At 40.8% G+C, this 11,750-nt stretch overlaps 1 pseudogene; it reads right to left on the bottom strand.

The window, feature by feature from the left end:
• Positions 1 to 1,518: 1,518 nt before the first annotated feature.
• On the bottom strand, positions 1,519 to 10,816 carry LOC113097703 (protein zer-1 homolog; annotated as a pseudogene).
• Positions 10,817 to 11,750: the final 934 nt, after the last annotated feature.

Here is an 11,750-nt window from a genome sequence, read left to right on the forward strand (position 1 = left end):
TGCTCACTCACGACAAAGAACTCCCCGCTCAAGCTCGCCGTCTCTGCAAGATTAACGATGGCAGTTTGCACGCACAGCTACTAGAAGATTTACATCTGTCAGACAGGTTGCTGACGTCGTCAAGCTTCGTTTGAGTCTGCGCGTCAGAAACGGAAGTGCTAAAAAACGCTAAAAATGGGCATCACTTGTCTCAATTGAGTTCCAATGGGGTAGCTGTGTCCATTTCTTTTACTGTCTATGGTAGCAAGAAGGCGTATGATCATTTAAAAGAATTTTATGATGTTTATGACAAGGTCGGTGAGAATGGGAGACAAAGCATTAAAGCAACAAGGGGGAAGTGCTGTCCCCTCAATGCTAATGTAAACCCTGGTTGGATAAGGATTCAAAATTGGATATGAAGATGAAATCTGACGCATAGCTTCATTGTTAAAAACTGATAAAAATAATTGCTGTCTGTGATTCTATGTGGGATGTGGCAATAATTTTGAAAAATAGCTCACAGCAACATATGGAAAAAAAGAACTATGAACTGAACTAGTTCATTTTAAAATTTGTGGATTGAACTTTGAACTAGTCCATGTAGAAAGTGAACTTTCCCAACACTGGTTACCAACAAGTTACCAAGTTACATAATTAGATTACTTTTTCAACTAGTAAAAGTAACACAATGCTTAATTTAGAAGAAAATATCAGTTATTTATATAGTAATTTTAGTTAGAGTTGATCTTTCTTCTTCTGCGTCATATTCTTCATGTGATTAGTTTGATGTGCGCCCTCTACTGTACAGACCAGAGCTTTCACTTCCTTCAGCCTGAGGAGGATTCACTTCACTTTTGATATGAAACTGTATTTACATTTGTAAAATGACTTTTTTATATTAAAAACAAACAAGCAAGCCCTGCCCAGATTTTAAAAGTAACTCAAAAGTAACATAACGCATTACTTTCCATAAAAAGCAACTAATTTACTTAATTAGTAACGTTTTAAGGAGTATCCCAATATTGTAATATATTACTTTTTAAAGAATCTTTCCCCAACAGCGCTCATAATGCATCAGAGATTTAAATGGATAAACAGATAAATATGGTTGGCAGCTCCTGTACAGATTGATTTTGATTAACAGATTGAGAAATGATTTAAAAAAGGTATAATGTATAATAACCAGTGCTTGAATTATGTACAGATGGTTACAACCATCCCTTCTCAAAGTTGAACCACGTGGTGCTGCTCAGGTTTCAGCTTGTGTGCAGATTCTTTATTTAAAAATAATAAACTTTTTGTGAATACCATTAATAAAGTGTAGATTATTTACTGTTAATCTCATTGTTTCCAGATGTTTTCTTCATTTAAAAAAACCTAAACTTAAGCGTCAACTTGAGCTGTACATTGCCAGGGTAAAATATTTCTGAAGCACACAGTCAAGATCTTGTCTTGAAGACTTATTTTACGTGAGGAATAAACATGGATCTTCTGTGTATTAATGAGTCTTACCTTCGGTTCACAGAGAATCTGACGCTCTTGAATCCAGATCCACCTTTAATTCGGTTCAATATCTTCACTTTACAGAGATCCAGACATGAATCAAAGCCATACATTTTCTCTTTTCAACAGATGCCTTTATACAAATGAGCAAAAACCATATCCAACAAGTTTCCCCACAAGTAAAAGATTTTAAACCTTTAAAATCAGTTTGGAAAAACTTCTGTCGAACTGAAATATTAAAATATCTGAAACTGTTCCCACACCAGGAGTCTGTTTAAACTCAGAAGGTGAAGATCCTAATCACATACACAGCTGTTTACTGATTTATAAACACACCTGATGAACCGAGATCAGATCATGACAATCATCATCATCTGTGAGAAATAAGTGTTGGACAACTATTATTATAATTATTATTAATCTCTCTTTACACCCAGTGTTGTGTGGACAGCTTACTTCAGTACATCATGGTTTTATTGCAGTTCAGAATCATGTAGAAAAACAAGTGCTTCATTAAACAGCACAAACCTGCAGGAAACACAGGTCAAAGATCACCTGATTAGCCACCATCATCATCATCATCATCATCATCTGACCCCGCTGCCAGTCGATCACGTTCATCATGAGATTGCAAATAAAGAGTGGATATGATTTTTAAATACAACATAAGAAGAATGATGAGAATTGTTTTAATGTCAGATGTGTGATGGAGTTCTCCGCTGGGAGCTCCAGAGATTCCCAACCGGGAGTGTTTACAGAGACTAAAAGATCCAGACGAGAACTTGCTTCCTAACGAGAACAGAGGATCCATCCTGGACCCTTGAGAAGAGTCAGTGGAGCTTACACGTCCATCTCTCTGCCTCCAGACAGATGATGTTCCTAATAAAGACACGAGCAGAACGTCCTCTCACACACACACACACACACACACACACGCTCGTGAGCTCACTGCAGTGTGACGTGACACACGTGTGTTGTAGGAGAGCAGCGTAGCGTCCTCCTCGTGAACACACAGGTGTTTCTGTGCCGTCAGTGAGGAACATCACGATCACATCAGATGGACGTCCAGCGCTGGTGACCGTCTCTTTACCTGCTGGTGTCCATCGGATCCTCCTGGAAGTTCTCACACTGCTCCATCACCTTACTGCACACACACACACACACACACACACACACTACATCAGACCAATCCAGAACCACTTCTCTAGGTGTATAACGCAATGATCACATGACATACGCAAACCTCAGCCCTTCAGCATCATGTGATCGATGAACGATCCACCAATCAGTGTCAGACTCATGGGTTTGAGAACTTATGGATCGTTTTATGTCTTTATCAGTGTAATTATGACAGTTCGTTATAACTGTATATTAATTAATTAAGAGTTCAGAGTGTTTTATCTGCTCAAATCTCTGCTAGTGTAACTGTCCAAGCGTCCAGCTTCAGCTCGACTCAGATCTCTCCTGATTGTGATCAAGTAAAGGTCAGAATAAGGTCAGTAATATCTCCAGATGAACTCTTCCTGGACTGAAGCAGCTCATCTTTACTTGATTCTCCATCAATCATGTTTTAGAGTCTCAAATCTGATCCTCAGGATCTTTTGAGGAGCTTTACTTTCACTGTTCCTCAGCGGAGGAATGATCTTCACAAGCCTCCAGAACATCTCACATCTTCTGAGGAGCCTTGATTTCTTCAGCTCTCAGTCTCTGTGTTATATGTGCGGATCATTTACATCTCATCTCACTGACACACATTACTGGAGATACTACTAGAGATTACTGGAGAGAAGCAGAATCTCATCATAGAAATATCAGCATCTGCAGCAGATTCATATTTTTGTTCAGTCTAAGTCTTTAAATAAACTGAGCTTCATATTCTCACTGTATCAGACTAGATGAACCATAAAAGACTGAAGGAGCACATATGATACTCAAACAAAATGTTGAGAAATATGGGGGGGGCGGGGTTACACTTTGGGCTTAACAGGGTTAAAACTAAACTGTGTGTGTGTGTGTGTGTGTGAATGAGTGAGTGAGAGAGTGTGTGTGTGAGAGTGAGTGACAGAGAGTGAGTGTGTGTGAGAGAGAGAGAGTGAGTGAGTGAGTGAGAGAGTGAGTGAGAGAGTGTGTGTGTGAGAGAGAGTGAGTGAGAGTTTGTGTGTGTGTGTGTTGTTACCGTGCCATGTCTTTGGTCTCATGGTGAGAGGACTCCAGCTCTAGAACTTTCTGCAGCAGAATGACGCCGCCTTCCTTTATCAACAGAGGGCAGTATTTACTCGCTACAGGAGAGAGAGAGAGAGAGAGAGAGAGAGAGAGAGAGAGAGAGAGAGAGAAGCCCGTTTGAACTGAATTGAATAAGAATAAAGAATGTGTTTGTCCTTCATTGTGAAGAGCTTTACTCCCCTTGCAATAAAAAGAACAGACTATATAACTCAGAAATTAGTAAAGGAATAGTTCAACCAAAGATACTAATTCTGTCCTTTACTCATGCTCATGTCGTTCCAAACTTGTATGAGTTCCTTTCTTCAGCTGAACACAAGAGAAGACTTTCTGAAGAATGTGGGTAAGCAAACAGTGGAAAGTAGCCATTGACTTCTACAGTAGAGGAAAAACTGTCTACAAGCATTCTTCAGATATCTTCTTTTGTGTTCAACAGAAGACAGAAACTCTTACCAGTACCAGAATGATGAGTTTACACCTCACAGTCATTCTGATTGGCTCTGATCTCAGTGACACAGACAGGAGGATTTTCACACAGTGTTACACTGAGAAATCTGATCTGATGATTCGTGACTCACGGTACACAGACACCAGGTTATAGAGCGCCCAGGTGGCCCAGTGCTGACTGACCGGAGCACAGCTCTGAGGGAGCAGACGCAGGATGGGCTCGAACGACCTGCAGACGGACGACAGAGAGATTCATCAAGATGATGTCATTACTGAAAACAATGATGATGTAACCCTTGTGTGTCACAGGGGTCCTTAGAGGATAAAACAGTCATAAAAATATTACACATTCATATTTTTCCACTTTCACTTACTAAGATTTTTTCAACCAACATCAGTTCTGATCATACCTACCAAAATGTCATGAATTTTCAGGATTTTAACCCTATAAGTGCCTGTTTGTTACATAATGCCCCTGTAGTTTTATTCATGAAAAAAAAATGAATAAAAATGTTTTGCATGTACTAGATACTACACAGAAGTTTGTTATTATAAGAGTCTAGGATAAGTCAATGATTAGAAACAATATTAATTTGGATGCATTATTTTGTCAGATTTTACCAATCACAACACCATGAAATATATAAACCAACAATTATAATTACATCATTTCAATTCCATTTTTAGCAGAAGCAGAAATAAAATCAAGTATTTTCTCCATAGAACAAAAGTCAAACCAAAACACAATATTAAAAATTTTAAAAATAGTAAAAATGTTGAAGCCTTATCAACAGAATGGAAACCTATGACCTAAGAAAGCATGATGTTATTTCAACATGGCACATTCAGCACACAACACTGGATGTTACTGCCCCGAAGGTCCGGAGCGTCACTATTATTATTCCTAGAGTAAAAGAGATTTATGAAGAGAAAAACACTAATAATGTTATGCTCTTTGCATTAACACAACCCCCCCCCCCCCGACGTGCCTGTAGTTGATGTTGCGTCGCGAGCTGACGTCCCAGCTCTGGATGGCTGCCCACATCTTGTCCATGACATGTGACCTGCTGGGCTCCTCCATGGTCCAGACGTCTGACCCGTCGAACATGATGTGTGCCAGGACTCCACAGGCGTTATAGGACACCTCGATGCCGTCCGCTTTACTGTCCAGCAGCTCACTGCGAGCAGAGCACAGTGTTAGACTCACACCTGAACACTGAGCCAATGACACGCAGAGAAACACTTCACACCTGAACACTGTGATGAACTGATGGGTCAGCAGCTGCGGCCTCAGCGCCTTCACCTCAGCCACATTACCCAGCAGCCCCAGCATGTTACGGTGCAGCTCCTGCTTATCAGGAAACTCCTGCGAGAGAGCAGATATCAAACACATGAGGGAGACAATCAGACAATCAGTCATTATTCAGGAACACTGTACAACAGTATACTGTGATGAACGGACCTTCAGACACTCCAGGAAGAGATTCATGCCGTTACACTCCAGGAACATCTGACAGTTATCAGGCGTCTCGTCTGTGATGTTCCAGAGCGCACTCCACGAGAACTCCATCACCTGATCACACTGAACACACACACACATGCACACACACACCTGCGTTAACTCTGACTAAAACCAGAAAATCTCATTGCCATTGGCAGAATTACATAGAATGAAAAACATTCATTACTTAAAAAACAAAAAACAGTTAACTTAAAATACATAAACTCAAATGTTTACATGACTTGTAATAAAAACTAACAAATAAAAATTAAATACAAAAAAACAATACAAAAAAGATAACTAAATGAAATTTCTTGAAATTAAATTTACACTTATTTCACAAAATATACCTTTAAGGCAAAATTTGTCATTAATTTATGTCGAAGTGCAAATACAAACTACAGGACTGTTTCACTAATGAATCAGTGATGGGTCTGATTCACTGAAGAAACAGTGATGAGTCTGATTCGGTAATGAATCAATAATGAGTCTGATTCACTGATGAAACAGTGACAAGTGTTTCAGTAATGAATCAATAATGAGTCTGATTCACTGATGAAACAGTGATGAGTCTGATTCACTGAAGAAACAGTGATGAGTCTGTTTCAGTAATGAATCAATAATGAGTCCGATTCACTGATGAAACAGTGATGAGTCTGTTTCGGTAATGAATCAATAATGAGTCCGATTCACTGATGAAACAGTGATGAGTCTGTTTCGGTAATGAATCAATAATGAGTCTGATTCACTGATGAAACAGTGATGAGTCTGATTCACTGATGAAACAGTGATGAGTCTGATTCGGTAATGAATCAATAATGAGTCTGATTCACCGATGAAACAGTGACGAGTGTTTCAGTAATGAATCAATAATGAGTCTGATTCACTGATGAAACAGTGATGAGTCTGATTCACTGAAGAAAGAGTGATGAGTCTGTTTCAGTAATGAATCAATAATGAGTCCGATTCACTGATGAAACAGTGATGAGTCTAATTCGGTGATGAATCAATAATGAGTCTGATTCACTGAAGAAACAGTGATGAGTCTGTTTCGGTAATGAATCAATAATGAGTCTGATTCACTGATGAAACAGTGATGAGTCTGATTCGGTGATGAATCAATAATGAGTCTGATTCACTGAAGGAAACAGTGATGAGTCTGATTCACTGATGAATCAATAATGAGTCCGATTCACTGATGAAACAGTGATGAGTCTGTTTCGGTGATGAAACAATAATGAGTCCGATTCACTGATGAAACTGATGAGTCTGTTTCGGTAATGAATCAATAATGAGTCTGATTCACTGATGAAACAGTGATGAGTCTAATTCGGTGATGAATCAATAATGAGTCTGATTCACTGATGAATCAATGATGAGTCTGATTCACTGATGAATCAATAATGAGTCTGATTCACTGATGAAACAGTGATGAGTCTAATTCGGTGATGAATCAATAATGAGTCTGATTCACTGAAGAAACAGTGATGAGTCTGTTTCGGTAATGAATCAATAATGAGTCTGATTCACTGATGAAACAGTGATGAGTCTGATTCGGTGATGAATCAATAATGAGTCTGATTCACTGATGAAACAGTGATGAGTCTGTTTCGGTAATGAATCAATAATGAGTCTGATTCACTGATGAAACAGTGATGAGTCTAATTCGGTGATGAATCAATAATGAGTCTGATTCACTGATGAATCAATGATGAGTCTGATTCACTGATGAATCAATAATGAGTCTGATTCACTGATGAAACAGTGATGAGTCTAATTCGGTGATGAATCAATAATGAGTCTGATTCACTGAAGAAACAGTGATGAGTCTGTTTCGGTAATGAATCAATAATGAGTCTGATTCACTGATGAAACAGTGATGAGTCTGATTCGGTGATGAATCAATAATGAGTCTGATTCACTGATGAAACAGTGATGAGTCTGATTCGGTAATGAATCAATAATGAGTCTGATTCACTGAAGGAAACAGTGATGAGTCTGATTCGGTGATGAATCAATAATGAGTCTGATTCACTGATGAAACAGTGATGGGTCTGATTCGGTGATGAATCAATAATGAGTCTGATTCACTGATGAAACAGTGATGAGTCTGATTCGGTGATGAATCAATAATGAGTCTGATTCACTGATGAAACAGTGATGAGTCTGATTCGGTAATGAATCAATAATGAGTCTGATTCACTGAAGAAACAGTGATGAGTCTGATTCGGTGATGAATCAATAATGAGTCTGATTCACTGAAGAAACAGTGATGAGTCTGATTCACTGATGAAACTGATGAGTCTGATTCGTTGATGAATCAATAATGAGTCTGATTCACTGAAGAAACAGTGACGAGTGTTTCAGTAATGAATCAATAATGAGTCTGATTCACTGATGAAACAGTGACGAGTGTTTCAGTAATTAATCAATGATGAGTCTGATTCACTGATGAAACAGTGATGAGTCTGATTCGGTGATGAATCAATAATAAGTCTGATTCACTGAAGAACAGTGATGAGTCTGTTTCGGTAATGAATCAATAATGAGTCTGATTCACTGATGAGTCTGTTTCGGTAATGAAATCAATAATGAGTCTGATTCATTGATGAAACTGATGAGTCTGTTTCGGTAATGAATCAATAATGAGTCTGATTCACTGATGAAACAGTGATGAGTCTGTTTCGGTAATGAATCAATAATGAGTCTGATTCACTGATGAAACAGTGATGAGTCTGTTTCGGTAATGAATCAATAATGAGTCTGATTCACTGATGAAACAGTGATGAGTGTTTCAGGATTAAATTAAAGAGGAGTTCTGTTTCAGTAATGACTCACCATTCTGTCCTGCAGCTTCTTCTGGATCAGATTCAGCATCGTCTGTGGCAAGAACCATTCAAATCATTAGATAGAAACAGATGCTAGGCATTACATGCTAACAGTCTAATGCTATTCCTCTTTTGAAAGCATTAATGAGAAATGCACTGATGGTAATAGACATGTGAAAATATACAGAACACATCAAATACAATAAACAGAAAGCTCAAACACACCTCACTGGTTCAGTGTTGAGAATAAAAGCCTAAATTAAATGGTTATCATATAAAGAGAGTCTTTTCTCAGAAGACTTGTATTAAACTACTCGATTCATATGGATTGTTTTTAGGATGTTATTAGCTTTTTTAGGAAGATTAAAAATCTTGACTATCAAGACTTTCAATGGATGGACAAAAATGATGAGGGAATATACAGAATGATGAAGTTTGAGTGTACCCTCGCTTCAGGAATGCAGCACATTACAGATTACTAGGGGTGTAACGGTACACATATTGGAACTGAAAACTTTCGGTACAGGTCTCGCTGTGTAAACTCTTCAGTTTAACATTCATGTTTGCAAGTTTTACATTTGAGTGTTGATTATTGCAATTAAGAATAAATAGTATGTTTAGTGTTTTTTCCTCCTGCTGTACCGAAACCATACCGGACCGTGAGGTCACAACCGAGGTATGTACCGAACCGTCATGTTTGTCTACTGTTACACCCCTACACCGGTCCAGAACCAGAGGGAACATCTAAACCTCACAGAAACACAGAGCTCAGAGAGCAGCACATCACCTTGACGAATCCCATCTTGCCGACGGCTTCTTTGTGGTCGTTGTCGACCTGACAGACGAGAGCGTTACACAGATGCACGGCGATGCGCTGGATGGACTCGTCCTGACGCGCCGGCTCCAGGATCTTCAGCAGAAGCAGATTGACTCTGTGATACTGGAACTCCAGCTCCTCAGGAATACTGAAGTTACAGAGCGTCAGACAGCAGTTCCTCTGGACCTGCGCACACACACACACACACACACACAGAGTCTGAGTGACATGTTTTATCATGCATTGCTGCCTCAGATCGCAGGAGCCTGGTGTCTGGAACCAGCCTTCATGGGTTCGGTCTGAGAGTGTGTGTGTGTGGTGTGTGTGCTGAACTCACCGTCACCTCCTGGTACTGCTCCATGCCGTTGAGCACCACCTGTATGACCTGTCTGCGCAGACGCACGCTCTGCTCACTGCGGTACTCGGTGTTGGTGAGGTAAAACAGAGCGGCGCTGCCCGTCACCTGAATGGCTCTTGTCATATTTATGAGTCTTCAGCGCTGTGATCACCAGCTGCACACACACAGTACACACGTGTTACATGCGTGTGCACTGGGACACGCAGTCAGAGATCACATGAATGCACTTCACTGGATATCATGGATTTAACTGCACTAGTGACACTAAACACCCCTACACAGTGTACTCTTACATTACCTGAAGTCTAGACTAGTGTGGACTGAAAAGATCAAAAGACCAGATATTAAGAGATTTCATAAGTGATTTTGCTCTATTTCGACAAGAAAAATAATTCCAAACACAGCTACAGCATCGTTCTGTGTCTCTCTCTGAGCAACATGACAGTGATTCGTTTCGTGGTGTGTGTGTGTGTGGTGTGTGTGTGTGAGAGAGAGAGAGAGAGAGAGAGAGTGAGAGTGGTGTGTGTGTGTGTGGTGTGTGGTGTGTGACCTGCAGTGCTCGCAGCAGCTGGCTGCAGTGCTGGATCCGGGCGATGTCGAACAGCTGGTTAATGGCTCGATGGGCGAGCTCGGGTCGCTGTTCTGTGTACGCCTCGATAGCGTTCAGGATCTGATCCTCGTTCTTGGAGCCGGTGACCTGCACACACACACAGCCAATACGGTCAGAGCACTGGAGCAATAGAAGAGGAGCCACTGTGTGTGTGTGTGTGTGTGTGCAGTACCTTATGTGCAGGGATGTGTGTGACGTTGCAGAGTGTTGTGTTTGTACAGTCCTAAGAACGTGCAAGCGGTCTCTTCAGCTCCTGAAGCGGGTAAATGCTGCTCTTACACGGCTCTATGCTGTAAAACACACACACACACAACACACTCAGACGAACACTGAGGCAACAGTATGTGTGTGGTGTGTGTGTGTGTGTGTGTGTCCTCACCTCGGCCGGCCCACAGCGTCCTCAAACGCCGGCACCGTGCAGTTATCCAGCATGATGTGTCCAGAGATGTCCAGAGACACCAGATTGACCAGACTCTGAACGATACTGCTCAAGATCTTCCTGGTCATCTTGAATTTAGACGTTCTCTGATTCTCTCGAGAGATATCCAGATGTCTGCGCACACAACACAACACTGATCACTGCTCTGCTCCTCACACACCACAGGACAAACGCTCTCCAAGACTGCATTTATCTGATCCAAATACCTCAAACACTGAGATGTGTGGGATATTCATGCAGTGGTTTTTAAACTTGTGAAGTGGTGTTCTAATGTAAAAGCTGAATATTTCAGCATCATTACTCTTCAGTGGCACATGATTCTTCAGAAACTAGGACGCATTAATTGTGAAAAAACTGGACAGTAAAAGACATTGTAAAAAAAAATAATCAGAACTTTCTGTTCATCTGTGAATCCTGAAAATAAAATGTATCACAGTTTCCACAGAAATATTGAGCAGCACAACTGTGTTCAACACTTTATAATAATCAGAAATGTTTCTTGAGCAGTAAATCATCATATTATTCTGATTTCTGAAGATCATGTGACACTGAAGACTGAGGAATGATGCTGAAAATACAGCGGAGCATCACAGAAATAAACTACACTTTTAATATATATATTCACACAGAAAACATACATCAGAATAATATTCCCTGTGTGTCTGATCAAATAAACGCAGGCCCTGGTGAGCAGAAGCTCCTCTCTAAAGCTGTATCTGTGAGCGCTCGTGTAAAGCTGACCTGAGCCGGCTCATCTGCAGCAGTGTGGTGGATCAGATCCTCCGTCAGCTCCACGTTATACAGCACCAGCGACGCCAGTCTGTCCTTCCAGTGCGTGAGGAACACCGGCCGGGGCAGATGGACAGCAGACAGGTCCAGAGAGGTCAGAAGAGGTCAGCGGGCCGCAGCAGGGTCTCCACGGTCCAGCTCCGCCGGCAGACCGGCCAGATTCAGCACACGACAGGACGCTCGAAGCCCTGCGCTCCGGAGAGAGAGAGAGTGTGTGTGTGTGTGTGGTGTGGAGAGAGAGTGTGTGAGAGAGAGAGAG

The sequence above is a fragment of the Carassius auratus genome, unplaced genomic scaffold, assembly GCF_003368295.1.
Source record: "Carassius auratus strain Wakin unplaced genomic scaffold, ASM336829v1 scaf_tig00216378, whole genome shotgun sequence".
Classification (NCBI taxonomy): Eukaryota; Metazoa; Chordata; class Actinopteri; order Cypriniformes; family Cyprinidae; genus Carassius; species Carassius auratus.